The sequence below is a fragment of the Poecilia latipinna genome, unplaced genomic scaffold, assembly GCF_001443285.1.
Source record: "Poecilia latipinna isolate Pla-1442-1.1 unplaced genomic scaffold, P_latipinna-1.0 Scaffold3247, whole genome shotgun sequence".
Lineage (NCBI taxonomy): Eukaryota > Metazoa > Chordata > Actinopteri > Cyprinodontiformes > Poeciliidae > Poecilia > Poecilia latipinna.
Genome location: NW_015115863.1, coordinates 4,236 through 14,773, shown reverse-complemented (window position 1 = coordinate 14,773; position 10,538 = coordinate 4,236). Strand labels below are relative to the sequence as shown.

Below are 10,538 nucleotides of genomic sequence, written 5' to 3'. Positions count from 1 at the left end.
AAAAAGAACGGAGTTCAGGGAGAGGTTCGCTCTTTAGCATATCATGAACTCTGTGTGCCCACACGTGCAAAATTCATTTAGGATTCCATTATGTGATATAATGAGGCGTTCAGGTGCCGTTCCACCGCTTCAGGGGAGTGAGCACCGAGGATTTGTCGGCGCCCCGTTGTTTTTGTGTGATTTTCTAAATGGCTTCCTAATATCCGCAGTGGTCTGCAGGCAAAACTTTATGGTGCTAATTAAAAATGCTTGTAAGGCTCACTGTATATGTTTTTCTTTTTTTGTTATTTTGAATAAAAAAAACCTGGTCTGTTTACCTTGTTTTCCTTCAAACTGGTGCTATTATAACATCAATGGATTTTTTAATTCTTATTCTAAGGAACAGTTTTCAATGTTTCTTGCAAAAGACATAAAAAATGTAACATTTTATTTCTTGCTGTTTTTCTGGAAAGTTTGCAACAAGCCCCTTCCTCTTTTGTTTTCGCCGATCTGCTGTAGCACAGAGGAACAAATAGAAACACTGACTGTAGAACTGGACTTTGATCCTATTTAAAACTTTCAGTTTACTATGTACCTTTAAGCTCGATACATTCCTGATGCTAATTTACGTCCTGGCTGATCAGTTGGATCAGAAAATAAACGTTAAGGGACGCAGCAGTCCTATTTGTCTGTTTTCAATTAGGCTGCTTAATTTTGCCATCATTAAAAACTATTGATTCTTGTAAGTGGTGTTTACATCCCTTCAAACTTTCTCTCCTTTTGTCACAAATTGCACTGTTTCAATTAGGCTTCATGTGAGAGAGCGCTACAATAAACGCGTTGTTGTGAAGCAGAAGGGAAATGTTGCATGGTTTTTAAAATGTTTGTGAATCTGAAAAGTGTAGTAAAAGTACTTTTTGACGCAATTAAAAGTCCCAAGTCTTTTGGTGTGTAGCTCTCCGGGTCTGCACAATAAAAGGAAAGCGTATCAATCTTGTGATAAAACCGCAAGTTGTGATGCATAATTAAACAGCGCTAATGTTTGTTTCTGCTTTGTGCCCGTCGCTAACACGGACCCCGGATAATAAGCAGTCTGTCAAGCCACTTGGAAAACACAACATCAAAGTTTTATTGAAGAAGTTGCACTCTGCTTTTAAACGTCACCAAACAAATTGGTGACACAGAGGAGCCTGACTGCATGGCGCTTAAGTAACTAGCTAACATGCAATCCGCAGATTGGATTTAGGTCTGGATTGAACTTTTAGGATGTAAATAGGCTTTGACTAAATGTTTAAGGGTTTTGTTTTCGTTCTGATCCACTCCAGTCTTTCGGTTCTTCCAGCTTTACCCTGTATTCACCTCAAGTCACCTTCCGGTCAACTCCACACCTTTTTCCTTTACCTGTCGAACAAAGCAATCTCCTCAAGCTGCCACCAACTTTTAGGGATTTCATATAGAATGGATCTTCCACCACATGCTTGTTAGAAAAAAAAGAGACAAATTCTGGTCTTATTTTACAAAAACATCTTCTTTCACATGTTTAGTGTCTTTCCTGCTTTTGGGAAAAGGACCAACATGACTGTGACTAAGAGTCCTTGTCAACAGATTCTTCCACTGGAGCTATGAAGCACTGCAGCTCTTCCAGAGTTACCATGAGGCTCTTGGCAGCTTCTCTGATTATTGCCTCCTTTGCCCTGCCTGTCAGTTTAGCTCAGGGATTCTTAAGCTTTTATATGAAGGTTCAAACATGATTTTTTTTTCTAAATATGTTCACTTAGGTCTGGAACGAGAAGCAATAAGTAAAACAAATTCCACTGTATGCCTTAAAATTGTTCAATACCCAGTTAGAATGCACAACAACTGGTGAAAAATAGCACTCTGTGGACATCTAATTATTTCAAATTTCGATGTTTTACACCATAAATGCACTCTTGAACCTAAAAAAAAAATCTAATTATAGAACTAATGTAACATTTTAAGTTAAAAAGGAAGACAACCTAAATTTAAAGTGAAAACTAACATTTAAAAAGGCATCTCTAGTTAAGTGGCATGGTCTGCGGTTGTTTTGAGATTGTGTTTTAACTCACACAGCAATAATCAACATTTTTGTTTTTTTTTTTCAGAAGAAAACACTGACCAGTGGGTCGTTGCACGTGTCCACTAGTACTGAGGCAGGCTCTGGTTCTGCTGGAGGTTTCTTCCTGTTAAAGGGGAGATTTTCCTCTCCACTGTCGCTACATGCAGCTCTGTACGAGGGACTGCTGTAGAGTCAACAAAACAACGAGAGCAATTGTATTTAAGGGCTTATCCAGAAGGAGTGACTCAATGCCATCAGGTGGGTTTCACAGATAGAAACTTTTTAAATTACTTTGAATATTTAAATGAAATGATCTTTTTCAGATAAACAACAAAGGACGACCTCTGTTGTGAGCTGGCAATATATAAATACACTGAACTGAATTGACTTTCATCTGACTTTTAAAGACTAAACCTACATCTGCCAGAGCGATAAATAATTTAGGAGTTGGCTGAGAAGTCAGTGTGTAGAAGCATGTCTGTATTTAATGCAGTGTGTCATGCAGGGTCATTATTTTGTTTTCTTTTGAATTAATTTTCAGTGTTGCTATAACTAGGATGGCGTTTTACAGTCTACAGATATCAATATATTAGACCACATCGGTTATGCTTCCCCCCCTTTGGAAACATTTAAAGCGTTTCCAGCCTCTGGATTGTGATTGTAGGAATCCAGATTATGATTCTATTATTTTACAGATGGATTGTGTTAATCCACAGGGAATTATTTGTTGGATGTTTGGAGTAAAACTCATCTCAACTCTCACCCAAGGACAGTCACATGAGCCGGAGCGAAGCCGACCGGCAGTCAGAGCCACAGTCGGTGGCTCCGAGTCGAGGCCGGTTCTGTTCCCGCCTCGGCCCGTCTATCTGAAACAAACTCTGGGTTTCTACCCCGAAGTTACGTCCATCCGTTCAACCCACTCATCAGACTTTTCCTCTTTCCTTTTCTTCCTCTAAACACCTGCTTTGTAATCCCTTTGCCTCTGCTCCTTTCTTTATTCAATAATCCCAGATAAACCATATTTGTTTTGGATTAGTCTGAACATGTTTGCAGATGCAGTTTTTTTTTTTAAGCCTGGAAGACTTTTGAAGAAAATGTTGTTGTTTTTTCTAATTATGAATCTCTACTCGTACTCGAGAGGCACATGTGACTCCATCACTGTTTTCAAACCAGAAATCCTCTCATTCTCTGTTGCTTTTTCCAACCCCCGTATTAAATCACTCATCTCGGCTCTTTTGCACAAATTTATCTCTCCGTGGCAGTGAAATGCGGCGCTGCTGGAGGAATGTAAAACAGCACAGCCACCAAGAGGTGTGGGAGAAGTTCTTTGGCTCGGTTGTAAATTAAAAACCTCTTTCTTCTCGCAGGGCGCGTTTCCTTGGATCTGGTGAAATTTAGAACTGCTGTTTAAATCTCAGTCGCTGTGTTTCCCCCCACCGCCTTTGTTTATTTGAAGGAAGAGAGAGAACTGGAAGGAAATATTTCATGCTCATGTTCATTTTTCAGATCAAAACACAGATAGGGAGGAGCTATTGGCAAAGCGTCTTGGAAATGACGAGAATGCCCTTTTCACAAGGCCTGAAACCTCAACAAGTCATAAACACGATCCAGTGGAGAATGGGAGCTGGTAAGAATGTTTCTCTGTCTTTATTAATGCTCTTTTTTTCTTCTCTTTTTTCCTGATCAGCCTCTCCAGCGCTGTTTTTGTGACCTACTTATGTTGTGTTGTGATATATTTTTTCATTCTTACCACAGTCGTTTTTTTTTCTTTCTTTCTTTATTATTCATTGCAATGTGTTATTAATGGAGCTGCGTCTTGTGCACAAATAGATCCTGACAGCTTTGGACCTCTCTGTTAACGCTGGGAGCCTCAGCAGTACCTGACTTATGACTCCTCATGTTAACATAAAGACCTGATCCTGTCTGAACATCTTCCAGTGAGGGAAACCGGCCCTCCCCCCCGCTCGCCCCCCAAGGTGCAGCTGTTGTGCAATAGTGAAGATTATCTTTCTATTTAGTCTAAATCGGACGAACAGATGTCTCGAGCCTAACTGTTGCTGACTTGAGGGGAAACGCTGCAATGTTCCAATTAGATTTTGCTGTGCAATTTGAGACATTTTCTCTGAAAGCTTTGTGTAAAAATGTACAGTTTTCAGATTAAACGGACTTCACTGGTCCACACAGCAGCCCTGGCTCCAGACAAAAAGGTACAGCGCAGTAAAACTACTCTTATAAGTATCTTTTCCCAAAAAAGTTACTCAAGTGAATGTAACAAGTACTACCCACTTTTGAACATAGACAACAACTTGTTAACAAGCTTAAGGTGCTGTATTGATATTAGCTTGTCATCTTTTAGCAAACATTACCTGCATCCAACAGCTTTACTCAACTCAGTCGGTTAGTTTGGAGGGGAAAACTGTGCAAAGTTCTTTGCGTTTTGCTGGTTTGCTGCCGTGAGTCTAACAAACCTGCGTAGCTCTGCGCAGCAGCAGCAGGTCTCCTTCACTGCCTCAGCGCGAGCATCTCAGCGTTCATGTTGCGTTTGAAGGCGGCTCGGAAAAACAGGTTACGACGTGTCAACAACCGATTAAACTGTTTTAACTGCTGAAAAAAGTAGAGGACACAGATATGGGAAGTGCGGAAGCTCCTACTGTATCAAATCGAAAAACAGACAGTTTGCCACTCGGGTAAAAACAACAAACAGCTTCCAGTCCAGGGGCGGCACTGCGGTCTCTGCGGGCGATGCCTCCCCCCTCCCAAACTATAATCCTACTCACACCGTGTCTACGATGGCGCTGTTTTCTTTTAATTAATTAAATTCAATGATATTTTGATCAAAATAAAATATTTTCAGCATCATTCACATGTCCTCTGAAAGAACAATGTTCTATTATTGATACAATGTGCATTGTGTGATTTGGCATAAAAACATTTTGGTCAGACATAATGGACTCGAATTTGTTGCATTTAAACTATGAACTTTTTCCAGTTTAGTTTAAAACATGTTTCTTTTTGTGGTGACAAAATGCTAATCATGCCCTAGAATCGGGCGTTGATAAAACTGTTCAAGCTTTCGTCATTATTTTAGCGCGACTCCAGTTCTCGAGTGGATGAAAATGATGAGGCATTTTCTTTTAACATAATTTGTTTATTAATATAAACATAGAAATTTGGGTTTAAAAATACAAAAATAGAAGTTTGTTTGTGATGATTGGTCCCACTTTACTGTTTTTTTTCTTCTTATTTTTCTAAAATCAAACAAACTTTTTATCTTTAGCTTTCTAGCAGACAACTAAGTGTGTGTGTTTTTTTTTCAGAACTGACTGATATTTGGATCTGTTCAAACTCTAATCTGTCCACAGCATGAAGCTGCCAAAACCAAGTTTCCCTGGACAAAACATGTATGTATAACAATGGGGAATTTGTTTGTGCCTTTCTTCTGACTGATACCTTTGTGCACTGAAGTCATTTTCATCCTTTGCAACCTCTCTGGAAACCACGGCTTCAGATAAAGGACGCAAATGAGCAAACATAAAGGAAATCCCACCAGGACTGCTTTAGCACACTTCAAGTTTATCCGATTCGCTATAACTGATGGCAGGTGTGAGCTTAAGAAGACTGAATGTAGAAAAGTTGGGAGGTGCTGCAAGAAAAATGATTAGTTTAAGTGTGCGTGCCTTTATGAGACCCAGGATATTGCAGTTTTTAAACGATTTCCTCTTATAAATGTGTTTTCAGTTGAATATGCCACATAAAGCTTGAAAAGATTGATCAAAGTTTCACTTTTTTTTGCATCACGACAATCTGGCAGAGGCGTGTCATGGTGTAATGCTCCGTACAACCATATAATGCTTTGTTTCTGCATGAAAATGACATGCATACATAAAAAATACGGCTCCAGGGAAACAGTCAGTGGATAACATATTGTTGGTGACTTGTGAGCAGTGACCAGGTCTGCAGTAATGAGTGTCTCCGGTAATGATTGCCCACATCCCACACAGCCGGCCTCTTCGTGCGTTCAGCCGTTTTACTCGGAGTCGCACTGCTCCACTTTTCCACCAGGCTGTGGAGTCAAACCACAGTTAGACTTATTATTTATGGATGATGGCACTTTATCAGATCCTCTGTGTGTCATCACGGGGAAAACACAGCAACAAAGGGGTGTGGGAAATGCGCACTTTTGACTTTTCTTCCACGCGGAGTTACAGAACGGGTTTCCTTTCATGTCCGTTTTCCTGGTTCTGGTGGGAATATTGGGAGGATCTGGTGAGAAATAAATCCTCCAATTTATGACAAATCGCTCTGAGTAGGAACAGAATGTAAAATTATATATTTCTGACCTCGATATGTTTCTATTTTATTTTATTTTATTTTTTCCTCCTCCTGAAATTTAAAATAGATGACAAGGAGTTAGTGTAAAAAGTTTCAGCCTAAATTGCAACCTTTGTGACGTTTGCTTTGAGGCGGCGGATGACCTGTCTCAGCTTTGACACCGCGCGTCTCAGTTGTGTCAGATTGGCGGGTCAAGGGCAGCGAGTGAGATAATTATGATTGCGGAACAAGGTGGTGACAGAGGCAGAAATAAATGGTCGGACTTGTTTTCTTGTTCTCTGAACTAAGGCTCTTGGGAAGGCTAATTAGTGAAGGTACATTAACCATGCCTTGCGTCAGCTTCCCTTCCACCTCATGTGAAATAAAAGAAGTCTGTCTCGGTGTTTACAGTGCCACGAACAAGTATTTCCTCTTCACAGATTTCTTCTGCTTTTACATTTTGCCATATCTAAAATGTTTAATATGAGGCAAAATAAATAAATAAATAAATAATTAAATCACCTGAGTAAACACAAAAATAATTTTAATTTAAAAAAATAAAATAAAATAAAAAAATCCACATATAAAACAAATCACATTTGGACCTAATAACTAGTTGTGCCATCCTTGTTTGTTCACCTCAAACATTTAAGTGTGAGGAAAAGAATAATAAAACGAGTCCATCTGCATCAGACGTCATCCATGTCCTGCTTCTTGCGCTGTCAGGCTGCTGGGAAGAATCTGCCTCAAGCTGAATGAAAACTTCTTTCTCTCTGACAAAAGTGACGTACTCAGAAGACGGAGGAGTAACGCTGTGCGGCTGCGCAGGGCGATGACAGAAGAAATTACACACATTACATCAAATTCTGCACTAATTAACGCCGGAGCAGTTCCGCACATCAGCATTATCTCCACATCAGTAACATTCCCCCCCAGCCCCCCGCAGTATCTCTGTTTGGTGCAAACGGAGCAGCTGCGGCTCTCTGGTTTGTCCGCTGAGCCTGATCCATTTCTCTGCTGAAGATTAAATAGGTTTGTATTTGGACTATGATTGGTTTGCTGCGTCTTCTCTTGCCCGCCTCCCGTTCTCCCAGCTTCAGTGATTTGTCAGAATTCCTACCCACTTTTTTCTGTGTGGTCTCTTTCTATCTTTATCTTCCGTCCTCATCCTACCCCCTCTTCTCCCCCCAACCCCTCGCTCCTTTATTATCTTCTTGCGATATCAGGCATTAGGCTCTGCTCCTCTATTTCCTCTTCACACTGAGCAGTATTTTAGAGTTAGATGAAAGTCCATCAATCCCCTTTGGCGTGCCAGCTGGAAATAGGATACGACGAGTATAATCTACGTAGAATAGGAACTGTTTTAACTGTGCAGTTTGTTTACTTTGACGCGCTGGATGGCCACCCCAAAAAAAAAGAAGAAAAAAAAAAACATGACCCAAACCGAAACCACTGCGTCACAAATCGAAAAGTAACAGCACTTTACAAAGGAACTACACTTTATAACATGGACGTCATTGAACTTTTTCCTGACTGCACTTTTAGCTTTTTGTATCTGAAATTGTATTCTAGAGATGCTGGTATTTTGTCAACTGAGCAAGCAGGTAACTCCTAAATCACATTTTTTTGGTAATTAAACCAGAAATGAATGGAGTAGAAAGTAAAGAAGTAAAGAAAAAAATGTATTTGGTTCCAGGACGTGTTATTATGGAAGGAAATGAAATGGCAGAAACTCTGGCAAAAACAGGCTACGAAGAGAAAATCCACATAACTACAAGTTCCATTGAGTAAATCTGACATTACATTTTTCATTAGGAAACACACACAAAGGGTCTGGGAAGAGTTTTGGGATTTCTAGGAAACAGAAAAACATTCATATATAATACGAAAACACGTTGGATTACCAAGGACAACCAGATGGAAGAGGAAAGAAGAAAATGCAATCACTCAACTCAGAATAGGACATCCAACATGAACATATTGTAACCAGCAGACAGTGGAACATGTACTGCTTCAGTGTAATGAATACAAAAACAAAAGGAATTCACATCATCTGGACTCTTACAGGAAAAATCAGCCAGCATATTCATTAAGATTATTTTTATTTTTATTGGATTATTTAGTCGAATATAGTTTTTCTGTTTTGTTTTTTTTCTTCATCCTGCCCATTCTACAGATTCACCCTCCAGTCCAGTGGGGGGCAGTAATGCACTTAACCCAGTCTGCCAACCGCCAATCAAATCAAAAGAAGGAGAAGTTAAAACGAAATACTCATATACATAATATATATATTATATTATGTTTATGGAAATACTGCTGTACTGACCTCGGTGAGGGGGAAAAAAAGGCCAACCCTGCCTGGTTTCATATATTTTTCAACATAATCTACATGATTTCATGTGTAAATAAGTGCAGGTGTGTCTCCGTCGATATAAGTGTCTGTCAAGCTATCATTCTAGCAAACTGTGGATCATTTCATGTTGCACAGAAATGGCTGCAAGTTTCGAGCTAACTCAACTCAACTATGAACTTCTCTGGGGGAGCAATTAAATCTTTACGGCTCGGTAACATCATGCGCTACGACTCTCGTGTTTTTAAAGTTTTTTTTAAGCAAAACATCAAACGATATGTAATGTCTGAAGACAACCGTTTTTCTCCCCCTTTTTCGCTGACACGCTGCTGATACAAGCCCAACACAAAGCTTTTAATGGCCCGTCTTAGCAGGTAAATGTTGCTTCTCCTTTCTAAATCGGTTTTCCAGGGCTGTATATCATGTTTATTAGTTGTTATTGGTCATACTTGGACTGTAAATCACTTTTAGGGAAACATTAGTTCAGCCTGCAGACAGAAAAATGGAGACTCGAATACCAGATCGGAACTAATGTTGCACATTCATCTGTTAAGTTTTGCTCTCTGTGTGTATCTTCAATGAAAAGACTTCGAAAACATTTTTTTTTATGTTAACTAGTAAATATCTGTTCATTAAGTATTTTAACAGTTTGTTAATGGGTAGTTTTATCAACATATTCTGAAGACAATGATCTTTTTGGGTTACTTTGTGACCCAAGTTGGGAATGAGTTTGACACTCTTGGCGTAGACCACACACTTTGAATTGATTTACTTTAATTTACTTTGAACACACTTGAATTTACCACAGTTGGACTGCATTTTAAACTGCGGAAACATCTCAAGGACGATCAGTGGAAACTTTAAACTTCATCAACAAAGTATGAAGCAAAGGTTCTGAATATTTATGTACATGCGATTTGAATCTCGAGGAAAGAAATTAACTTAACACAGTTTGGAAAAAGACTGTAACGTGTAAAAAGCTCTACCTATGTATGATCCAATCCTAACCTCGCCGCTGCAGTAGGTGATGGAGATGTGAAGACGAGGCTGCCTCCTGCTCGCCGGGAGACAGCAGGACAGACATGGGAGGCGGGAGCAGCGCGATGTGCTTTCGCACTGCAGTTTGAAGCGACACGTAGAGAGGGGGGCCTTTGCAACCCTTGCCTCTCAGGGCTCCTTTGGCCTGTGTATAATTGATGAGTAAAGTGAATAAGAGATGAGTTTGTGACTGTCAGCCAGCCTGATGGGGACGGACACAGCTCGAGTTTGGCTCCCCTCATCTGGACGATGATGACGGTGACGGTGACGGTGATGCCTGTGTTTCCTCCGTGACTCCGCCTGCGCTGGACCGCGCCCAGAGTCTTCGTCACCTCCTCTAGATGGCAACACAAAAGGCAGACGCACGTGCAAAGAAGAGAAAGAAGAGGAGAGGGAGGGAAAGGTGAAGGCAGGGTTGACGAGTGGGGTCAGAGCGGAAGATAGATAAAGAACAGAGGGCAGCGGACTGGAGTGGGGTGGGTGGTAGATAGGAAGTCGCGAGAAGACGGAAAATTACTGGAGAACATGTCGATCATTTTGGAAATGGAAATGTAAGACAAATTTATCCTGCGACCCTAAACCTTTGTTAAAATTTCAAAAGGACCAACAGCTGTAGTCTCTGTCTGCATCTTGGTAAATAAAGGTATACGGTTAGCTCACATGTTTAAAGCCGAGTCTTCCCTCATAGATTCCTGCATCAAAGTGAAGATGACGAGAGTGATCAGGATTTAGACTTGGTTTTAAAGAGTTGTACCTTCACAAGCCACAGTTTGACGGGATTGT

At 40.3% G+C, this 10,538-nt stretch overlaps 2 long non-coding RNA genes across 2 annotated transcripts; one reads left to right on the top strand and one right to left on the bottom strand.

Annotated features, from left to right (window-relative positions):
• Positions 1-279: 279 nt before the first annotated feature.
• LOC106940487 (uncharacterized) lies at positions 280-1,846 on the bottom strand. Its single transcript, XR_001423110.1, has 2 exons — positions 1,566-1,846; positions 280-1,227 (listed from the first exon to the last, which is right to left on the bottom strand). It is a non-coding gene; the product is annotated as an uncharacterized LOC106940487 (long non-coding RNA).
• Positions 1,847-2,043: 197 nt separating this feature from the next.
• LOC106940489 (uncharacterized) lies at positions 2,044-6,850 on the top strand. Its single transcript, XR_001423112.1, has 4 exons — positions 2,044-2,314; positions 3,563-3,683; positions 3,887-4,032; positions 5,374-6,850. It is a non-coding gene; the product is annotated as an uncharacterized LOC106940489 (long non-coding RNA).
• The last annotated feature ends 3,688 nt before the right edge of the window (positions 6,851-10,538 follow it).